Here is a 10,812-nt window from a genome sequence, read left to right on the forward strand (position 1 = left end):
ACTCAGAGACAATTTTTCCCTTCTAGCCCTGCTAAAATTCCCACTTGCTCATTTTCAGAAAGAGCTGACATTTTTTTAAAGTAAAATGAAAGGAGTATGAAGAAAAGAAATGACCCAATGCCCCAATCCCAGCTGATACCAGCATCCTTCCATGGGTGTGGTCATCCAGATGTTAGCTTCCCCAGATGTGCAGCTTTATCCACCCCAAGGCAGACCCACCTGTGCCGTGAGACTGTGATGTATATGAGGTCAGGCTGCATACCTCCAAGTTACACAGTTAAATGTAAGATGCTCTATCTTCAGCCTCTGGGTGTTCTAAGCCCAGCTCTCCATCCCTATCAGATCTCCAGATCATTCAGGCTGTGGGTTCCCAGAGGAAGGAGAAGAGACCATTTGTCCAAGGAAATGTCTGTAATACACGTTAAGTGGCCTGTGAGAGAGCCCTCTCATTTATTGACTGAAACATGAAACGGAAAACATGTGCAGCTAAGCACAGGGCCCCCGCAGGCTCTCGCTTCTTCCCAGGAAATGGAGTGATGAAGGATGGAGCAAACACGTGAATTCAGGCAGCCCACATGCCTGGGTGTTTCACAATGCAAAAAGCATCTGTTGGGTGGAAATCCCAGGCATTGGGATTGGAATTTATAGAGACAGACCGACTTCTAGTCTCTAGCAGGGATTCCATTCCTGCTGCTATGGGGATAGATTTTTCCATTAAGCAAGAAGGAAGCATTCCTCATTCAATTGTATGGGTTTTTTTGATGCATTTCATGTACATTTACTAAATGCCAGTGTCTGTGTTAGGGGCTGAGGACCTAAAGATGAGTAAGGCATGGACCCTCCCTTCAAAAATCTCACTCTCGAATGGGAGTAGAATGATGAATAAATAAATAAGGATTCGGGAGGAAACTGGTGGGTACAGCCGTCTGTAAACCAAGAGTACAGGATATTTGCTGGTTATGGCCATCAAATATCCATTTTTTCCTTCCTCTTGATAATATTAAAAATAACTTTTTGTTTGGGTATCACGCACACCCAACTGGCTGTACTCCCAGCCCAGGAGTGGGCCCTGATTGGCTGAAGCCAACCATCCCATCCCGTGTCTCTCTGGACAGAATCATTGATTCAGGGCACAGAATCCAGTTCAAGCCGGTGTGATTCAGGAGACGGTTGCTGAAAGCTTCTAGAGGAGAAATTCAAATGCTCTTTTAAGAGAGCTTCCTCTTCCTGCTGGATGGCTATGGTCTCCAGGAACTCTTTGGTTCATGAGGGGGACTAGCCTTGGAGTGGAGAGGACAGTGCAGGAGGCAAGGAGTAGAAATTGAAAGGTAATGAGCTTTGGTGCCATTGCTGGGCCACTGGTGCAGGCATTTTCTAAAGCCCATCGTGCCACCTATGACTCTTCAGTTAGATGGACTGATAAACTCCCTTTATTATTTAAACCACCATGGGTGGAGTTTTCTAATACTTGCACCCCAAGATAGAGAGTGTTTCCAAAAAGGAGAGAGGGGTTTATATGAATAACTACAGCTAACAGTGCTGGGCATTTACATTGTGCCAAGTACTCTGCTCAACACCTTGTATGATTTTATTTAATCCTTACAATGATCCTAAGGGGTAGATTACTTTTACCCCCATTTTACAGGTTAGAGAATCAAGGCTTAGAGAGGTTAAATAGCTTTTGCCCAAGGGCACTTAGAGCAAGTGTTGACTATTGGAATATCATTAGGAGGTTAAACCAAATGGGGACTAAACACGTCCATTGGCTTGAGCAACGTGTGATTAACAGACAGAATCATTTCCACTCCCATCCAAAAACTGAACTGCGCTTTGACACTATCTGTTTCACATTCTTTCCCAACTTGGTGCAGCCAAGGGGACCAGAAGCTTCAATTCTGCAACAGCAAAAAGTGTCGCAGCCTGAGAAGGGGGAAGGCCCAGAGAAGGGGGCCTGGAAAGGGAGGACCCAGGAGGCCCATCTGGGGGCCAGAAATGAGTGTTGCCGGGCACGGATGTGGGGCAAAGGCGGCTATGGGGAGAGCGTGACTCCACTGAGCAAGTGGATTCGGCTCGTTCATTTCCAACACAGAAGAAACTTACAAGTCATCTTGATGTCACAAACAAATTGACTACTAGTCCCTTCAAAGCTTGCCGCCAGGTTCCTCCGTGGAAATCAATCATCATATTTCAATTAGTGGCAAAAGTATTGAGCAGAATGTTGTCAACTAAACCAGGAACCTTGGACAAGGGACTCTGGCTAAGAGCACGTGGCAGTGCCCTCCTTGTGATAAAGACTGGGATAAAGATTTGTGGGAGCAGAGCAGCATCCCCCTATGTCTGTGGCCACAACAGCGACATAGTTATGGAACATAAGAGTAACCTGGCTTCGGGCATGCTTAATTCTCTGCCACACGTTCTGCTATGGAAACGCGATGGAAATGCAGAGGAACTGAATATCTGCCAGACCCTAGAAGACCCTAGAAGACCCTTGCTTCTTCCTGCTGCCAGTGGCTTCTTCATTTTTCTCCTAATCTAATTATGTAAAGATAAATTGTGACTTTCAAAAAAAAACCCAGTGTCTTAGCCTGGGGATTTGCACAGTTGGCTTCTGCCCCTCTGGGTACGCTTGGAAAGATGTGTGATACTGCAGTCAGCCTTCCCCTGGGACATCTTGAGTTTGGATCCCTGGCCCTGCAGTCCATGCACTGTGCGATCTTAGGGAAATTCGCTGTGGCCTTAGATTCTATGTAAGGGAGTAGAAAGTAGGCCAGGGCTGAAAGTGATAACTCCCCTGAAGAATGTTGGGAAACTCCCTAACGCTTTGCACAGCTCTGAGATACTCAGTGTGAACAGGGGTCAAACTCCACCAAAGGTCAAATGGACTTTTGTCCAGTGACCTGGGTGTGGAAAGAGTGGGGAAGAGAATGGTGATCTAAACTTAATGCACTTTTCACCAAGATGGATGGGAACGGCTGTGGCTCTGGCTCCCAGGAAAGGAAGCCCATCTAGTGCACTCACATCCTGAGGATTTTCCTGTCTTGCTCAGCAGAGGCCATAGGACCTCGGGTGTGATGGGAAGAGCCAAATCCCAAATACCTTGAGCCTCCTCCAGTTCCACAGTACTGGGAACACAACTTGTATTTGCTGGCAAGGGGATGGCCTTCCACCCAAGGAGGACAAGGACAGGCCCTGCTGTTCCCAGCTTCTCTCCGCATGGGTGTGGGTGTAACACACGCTCCTCCCATAGCTCAGGCACCATGGATTCTGCTGTCCCCTGACACTGAGTTAGAAGGGACTTCCAAGGTCATCCACTGATGCTTACTTCCTCTCCATCATCCTCAACAAATTGCCATGAGCCTTCTGTTTTAACACCTCCAGTAACAGGAAACTTACTCCCTAACTTGGCAGCCTTACTGCTTATCTTAGGGGTTTTTTTTTTTCCATATTTCATGGAAATTCCTTCCTTGTAATGAACAGAAACTTATCTCCATGTAGCTCTTTTCTTTCTGGTCTTAATGTAGAATGACCATATTATTTATATCGCCCAAACCCAGGTTCATGTTTAAGACTAGAAATAGGCACTACCAATAATTACACCAAGACAATAGGGATAAATTGAAACTTTCCTGGGAAAATAAGACTTAAGACTTCCCCAATCTTAGGTTTACCCTAGAGGTAACTAGAACAATTCTATTTCCCCTTCCTTAAGAGTCACTGATTTTTAATGGCACTTGAATTATCCCTGAGTCTTCTCTCCTCTAGAATAAATAAGGGAGGCTTATTTCTTTTGTGAAACGAAAATTGGACTGAGAAAAAGAATTAGCTATGATTTGGGGGGGCTACATTGGAGGGGCCAAGATCCAAGGTTATGTCCTGACATCCCAGAAAAGAAAGCATTTTGTAACACTCTGAAATGTGAAGTCTGTCAGAAGGACATGAGATCAGCCACACGAATTGGGAAACATAAACTGTGGTTTTCTTTATTCTGCAGAAGTATTAGAAATTGCAGGTTTTTCACGAGGCATTATAGCGTGGCAGCGGTAGATGCCAAATTTTATCTACAGCCTGGGGCTGAGCTGGCTGCACCAGAATCTGGTGGGAAGCGTATTAAAAATCAGATTCCTGGGTCGCACCTCAGAATCTCCACAGGGGCCTGTAGCATTGGCTTTCTGAAAAGCTCCGGAAGCCATTCTCATGATGAGCCATGTTGGAGGCCCACCAGCACAATGGTCAAGAGCACTGACTTTGTGTCATACATTCATTCACTCCACAAATATTTATTGAGCACCTACTATGTGCCAGACACCTTCTAGGCACACAAAAACCAGCAGTAGACAAAAAAATAAGGTATAAAATTCCAATAGATTTGTGGTCAAGGGCTAGTCCAATTTTACTAGCTATGTGACTCAACTTTTCAACGCCTCAGTTTCCACCTCTGTAAAATGAGAATGATAATACCTACCTCGTAGGGTTGTTGTGATGTTTAAATAAGGTGAAATATGTAAAGCGCTTACCCCAGTGGCTTGTCCATAGTGAGCTCTCGATAAATATTAGTTGTAAAGACCACATCATGTTGAGGGTGGCAGTGGTGTCAAAGACAACAACGATGATAAAACTAGGAAAGGGAAACAAAGAAAGATTAGTTTCATCCCGTGGAGACATCGAAACACGAATTACCATCACATCCAACTTCTTAGGGCACCACGTGGCCACTTTTTTCACTATGACTTTGAGTGTCCTTTCTTTACATGCCCTGGTCTCAAGTATACAATGAGGGTCTTGTATTTGATGATAAATAGAGATTCCACCCAGCATTAATGTTCTATTAACCCCAATTCACTCAAATAACAGTGTCCAGGCACCTGGCCGTACTTCTGGCTTCCAGACCATGCTAGCTGCTGCTGTTCACCTGGACATAAGGCCCCAGGGTTAAATGTGTCATTCCAGGCATGATTTGAACTCAAAAGTATATAGTAAAAGAAATAATAAGAAAATAAAATGACAAGGGACTGAGCTATCATTTCTGTCATTCCAGTTCTTATACCTGGGTAAGCTTCAGACTGGGCTTATACCCCAGTACCCAAGATGAGGCAGTGGCTCAGGAAGAAGGTGGACAGAGAGAAAGAAGGATGAGCGTGATCAGACCACCAGCGAGTGAGGCAGGGCCACGGAGGAGGCGGTGGCTGAGAAGCTGCCTAGTTTTGCAGGCAACAGCTTTCGCTTCTCCCCGGAGGTCAACAGAGATTGTAATGAGAACATGTTGGCCGAGGCCATGATTCATCGTCCAAAACTGGGCTGGGCCCCCAGCACTGGGAGAATTTCAAGGTTTTTCACATTATTCCCAAACCCCACTCCTCTATTTAAGGGTGTCACTCAGGGTTTATTATAGAAAGGGTCCAAAGGCCTCCATTCACCTATGTCTTAAGGCCCCAGAGGCTTGGGAAGAGTGGCAGTGGTCATGGGAGCAGCCTAGAGCAGGGATAAAGGGCAGTTCTGGGAGAGATTAGTGGGCAATCTCCTAGGAAGGAAAGCTCAGCTCGCTCTGTTCACACAACTTTGGTTCAGAGTTGTGAAGAGAAACAAACACTGAAATGCTATGGAAAAACAAGAAATTGGAAGGAAACGCAACTTCCAAGAGGCTACCAGCCAACCATAGTACCACTGTGTACCGTTGTATCATCTGGCACTGCACAATTCTAGGGGTGCCCTTCATACAGATCAGGGATGGGCAGACTTTTTCTGCAATGAACCAAATAATATTTTTGACCTTGTGAGCCATATGGTCTCTGTCACGACTACTTAACTTTGTCATTATAGCTAAGGTGGCAAGATAAAATACAAGCCACCATGTATTTTTTTTTTTTTTTTTTTTTTTTTGCGGTACGCGGGCCTCCCACTGTTGTGGCCTCTCCCATTGCGGGGGCTCCGGACACACAGGCTCAGCGGCCGTGGCTCACAGGCCTAGCCGCTCCGCAGCATGTGGGATCTTCCCAGACCGGGGCACGAACCCATGTCCCCCGCATCGGCAGGCGGACTCTCAACCACTGCGCCACCAGGGAAGCCCCCCACATTTTATATCATGATCAAGCTTCACAAAACCGCACTTAACACTCGCTAAGTGCAATATACTCTATGATATTCTACACTCTATTATGTTCTATTTAATTTTTTAAGTGTTGGTGGCAACCGGATCAATTAACTTTGCAATCTTCTAGTGTGCCTCAACTCCCGGATTTCTGGACTTTGGAGCCAGGAGATCTGACTTTCAGTCTTAGTTCCAACTCTTACCAAGTTTCTACTTAGGAGAATCACCTCATTTGAGAATTTGCATCTGCGACTGAGGATCATAATTATTTCAGAGTGATTTTGTAGGAGAAACATGAAGTAACTCAGTTCTTCCATGTGGTGTAGTTACCACTGGTGGGACCCAGGATGGTTTTCAGTAGTACACAGGTATATATTGTAAGCACTTATTTTAATTATTTATGAAAATATACAACTTATATCAAGTGCATAATGTTTGCAGTGATATAAAGCTTCCTTTCAAAATGGATTTATCTGACATAAATCTAATTTATCTATGTTATCTTAAATACATTTATTTAGGTTGGTTATTTGAAGAAAAATATTAAGCAAATAATGGTACAAGTGAAATGTGCAAAATTTATCCAGATGGTGAGTGAGTGTAGAATGGGAAGCATGGAGATAATGTATGAGCAAGTATAATCTAAAAGATGGTAGATGTAACATGATCACCCCTTGGAGATCTGAGCTGAATGTCTGGATTACTGGTGACTCCCCAGCAGTTAGAATTGGATTGGCTCACAACAGGTGCTCAATAAGTGCTTATGATGGATGGGCAATGAATGGACAGGTAGATGGATGACGGGTGGTTGGATGGATGGGTAGATAGATAATGGATGGATTGACAGGTGATAGTAGATGGGTGGGTGATGGATGGATGGATGGTGGATGGATGGAAGATGGATGATGAAAGATGGATGGATAGGTGGATGGATGGATGGATGGATGGATGGGAAAATGGATGAAATAATTAAACCCAAACCTTTTGTAGTCAGAAGGACTTAGTTTACAGTTGAGGCATAGTGTCAAAGGTATCAGTGACTGGAAACGGGAAGGGGAGGCAGACATTCTGTCTTTGAGGTATCATCCGGATACTAAAACCCTCCACACTGCCATAGTTAACACTGAGCAATAAGATGTGGTACATATATACAATGGAATATTAGCCATAAAAAGGAACGAAATTGGGTCATTTGTAGAGACATGGATGGACCCAGAGACTGTCATACAGAGTGAAGTAAACCAGAAAGGGAAAAACAAATATCGTATATTAACGCATATATGTGGAACCTGAAAAAATTGGTATAGACGATCTTATTTACAAAGCAGAAATAGAAACACAGACGTAGAGAAAAAATGTATGGATACCAAGGGGGAGAGGGAGGGGGGTGGGATGAATTGGGAGATTGGGATTGACATATATACACTATTGATACTATGTATAAAATAGATAACTAATGAGAACCTACTGTATAGCACAGGCAACTCTACTCAATGCTCTGTGGTAACCTAAATGAGAAGGAAATCCAAAAAAGAGGGGATATATGTATACGTATAGCTGATTCACGTTGCTGTACAGTATAAACGAACACAATATTGTAAAGCAACTGTACTCCAATAAAAAAAAATGTTAATTTTATGCTGTGTGAATTTCACCTCAAAAAGGCTTTTTAAAATTTTTTAAAAAAAAACACTAGGCTAAGACAGGAAACACTAAGCTGAGTCCATCGCTGTTGCCCACATCAAAATGTCATTCCTGGATGTAGGCACTACGCAGCAAATAACTAGTGAAGAGAGCATGAATAGAAATATCTAGAGCCATAAGTGTTTGGAGACACTAACTCATGTAAGTCTGAACTTCTAGCCATTTGCCGATGAGAAAGGCACCTTCCAGGTGCAGATCATGAGTGCAGAGGGCACTGTCAACCAGCAGCAATCACTTGTCAAAAGGACAAGGATACACAAGTCCATTGGGCTGCCCCACACAGGTAAGAGTTGCCATGACAGGCCAATTCCAACAGAGGGGATTTTTTTGCTTTGTCAGAGTGGGAATGATAACTTACATAACAAAGGACGGCCCTTGTAATTCAGACGTTCCCTCCTGGCAATATGTTTTGAAAAGCATGACGCGTTCAGCTTATTTTTGCAAACTTGGGACAGAGGCTTCTGCTTTCAAAACCTGGCTATTTCGTGCTGAAGGATTTAAAATGATACTATTTTCATCTCTTCCCTCATTTCAGCGCAGAAGCAGAAGCAGAGCAGTCGTTCCCGACAGAGAGGCTGTGCAGAATGGCAGGGAAGGTCCAGCCTCTGGACACCAGTCCTGGACCCCCACTAGCTGTCATGTTCTGCCACCTCTCTGTGCCTCAGTTTCCACACCTGCAAAGTAGGAATAATGTCCACAGGGCTGTCCTGAGGATTGAATGAGTTAATAAAGGCAAAACACTTAGAAACATTTCTGACACATAGCAAGCAATCAATCAATGTCAGTTATGTTATTCTGTGTTTGTACTTTGTATCAGAAATGTTCACTTTGAGAATATCATTTAATCCTCAAAAAATTAGGAATTATTCCTAGCTTTCAGACTACACCACTAGAGATCAAAGGTTAAGTGACTTAGCAACATGTAGTAAATAGAAGCACACAGATCAGGTTTGATTCCAAGTTCCTTGTCTTTCTGTCTTGCCATCCCATGCTACTGTGCTAACCTAATTCTGCAATTAAAAACCGTTTCCATACAGTGTTAATTCAACTTGATTTATATTTTTAAGATTTCAATCTAAGAATAGAATGAACTCTCCCCCTTTTTTCCCATTGATTTTTTTTTTTTGGTCCAGCCGAGTGTGTGCGTGTTTGTGTGTGTGTGTGTGTTGGGTTCAGAAGAGATGCTACAATCTGACTTAAATGACCTTGAAGGTGAACCTGACTTCATCTTTATTCTGTGAGACTTAGTGGTAAGGGTGTATGGAGGAGCGATCTGGGGAGAAGAGATGGTCCATGGTGGCCGCTGCCTGGAAAGGGCCCCTGGTCCCTTGTGAAGGCCATCCAGACGGCTGAGGCTGCTAAGGTGGTGGAAATGTTGGAGCCTGCCCTTTGGGTACCAGCTTCTTCCAGGCCTCCAGGCTTCTGTCCAGATCCAGTGCCCATCTTCAGCCCAAGACACCCTTTAAGAGACTACAGGGTAGGGAAGGAATGGACATAAATGAAGATGCATCTGATGGAAAGGAGAAAAGGGAAGGAGGCTTGGGTGGGGGGTTCCCAATAGCCTGAGAAGGAAGCAAGAGCATTGCCTGAGTGAGAGGAGGTGAGTGGAAGCCTGGAGTGAGGTAGGAGAGAGCTGACTGACCAGAAAAAAATACCAGGAGACGTTGAGGGCCATTTACTAAGGGAGGAAGGAATGTTGACTCACTCTTCGGGCGCTAAATGTGTCTATCTTAGGAAAGCAGCTTCCTTCCACTCTTGCAGCATCGGGCTGCAGTGTCTGGAGTTCCTCTGAGAGCAGATGACAAGTGCACGCAGCTCTGCGTGGATCCTTTCAGCCACTGAACAAACCCAAACTGAGCGCCTACTGTGTACCAGGGACTGTGTGGGGCTTTGAGGATACTGCAGTGATGCAAGGAACGATTCCCTGCTCTCATGGAACCCAGGTCTGTTAAGGAAGACAAACAACAAACAAAAAGCCAACCATGTTCATAAACAAGGAAACAAACAAGAGTGTGAAGAGAGAGAATAACAGGGAGTACCTTGCGGGGCAGGAGGGGGGTTGGTTCAGAGAAAGCCATACAGGAGAGCAGGATAAAGAGAGACTCGGGGGGTAGGGGACCGTATGTCTGCGGGGGCCTGGGAAAGAAGGAGCTGTCAGGGCAGTGAGCCTCAAGTCCAGCGAGCCAGGGAGACTGAAGCAAGACAGATCATCAGAGGGGTAGGCAGGCCAGGTGGGGCCTGGCAGGTTTGGATTTGATTCCGAGGGTCTTTGGAAGTCAACTTGAGCATCCGCCTTTGTACACCATGAGGCTTTCTTCCCAGTGATGTCCAGCTTTTACCGTTTGAAAGCTTTCGCTTAAGGTATACCTTTGCATCATCCAGACTGTCCCCAAGCTCTCAGGACCAGACAGTATATTTGGGAGATGGCTGGGGATCAAGGGTCACGCTAAGCTCAAACATTTTTCTCTTAAGAGAGGCTCACCGCCTTGGCTGACAACAAAGCCACCGGGAACTTTGTAAACACACAGTGGATGCCAGGGCTCCCGCATCAGAATCCCTGGGAGGTGGTGGGGGGAGGGCTGGACTCGAGGCCCTGATGATCCTCCTGCCTGGTCAGGGTGGAGCAGCCCTGCCTTACAAAGTTTCAGCTCACGGGCTTCCCTGGTGGCGCAGTGGTTGGGAGTCTGCCTGCCGATGCAGGGGACACGGGTTCGTGCCCCGGTCCGGGACGATCCCACATGCCGCGGAGCGGCTGGGCCCGTGAGCCATGGCCGCTGAGCCTGCGCGTCCGGAGCCTGTGCTCCGCAACGGGAGAGGCCGCAGCAGTGGGAGGCCCGCGTACCGCAAAAAAAAAAAAAAGTTTCAACTCACCACCTCAGCCTCATAAAACCCGGGTCCCACCAAAGACCACATCAAAGAGGGGCACCGAAGAAACTGGCTTTCCCTCTGTTGCTAATGACTCAACCAAAGCATTTCTCCCCAGCCCCATGTACCTGCCTCGGGCCTCTTTGGAAAGTAAACCT

At 45.6% G+C, this 10,812-nt stretch overlaps 1 long non-coding RNA gene across 1 annotated transcript in view; it reads left to right on the plus strand.

The window, feature by feature from the left end:
• The window catches only part of LOC137202363 (uncharacterized), a 35,177-nt gene extending 29,260 nt beyond the window's left edge, over nt 1-5,917 (plus strand). The window contains exon 3 of the long non-coding RNA XR_010932560.1: nt 1,872-5,917. This is a non-coding gene — a long non-coding RNA (uncharacterized lncRNA). The remainder of the gene's footprint in view (nt 1-1,871) is intronic.
• Nucleotides 5,918-10,812: the final 4,895 nt, after the last annotated feature.

This window comes from Pseudorca crassidens, chromosome 11 (genome assembly GCF_039906515.1).
Source record: "Pseudorca crassidens isolate mPseCra1 chromosome 11, mPseCra1.hap1, whole genome shotgun sequence".
In the NCBI taxonomy this organism is placed as follows: Eukaryota; Metazoa; Chordata; class Mammalia; order Artiodactyla; family Delphinidae; genus Pseudorca; species Pseudorca crassidens.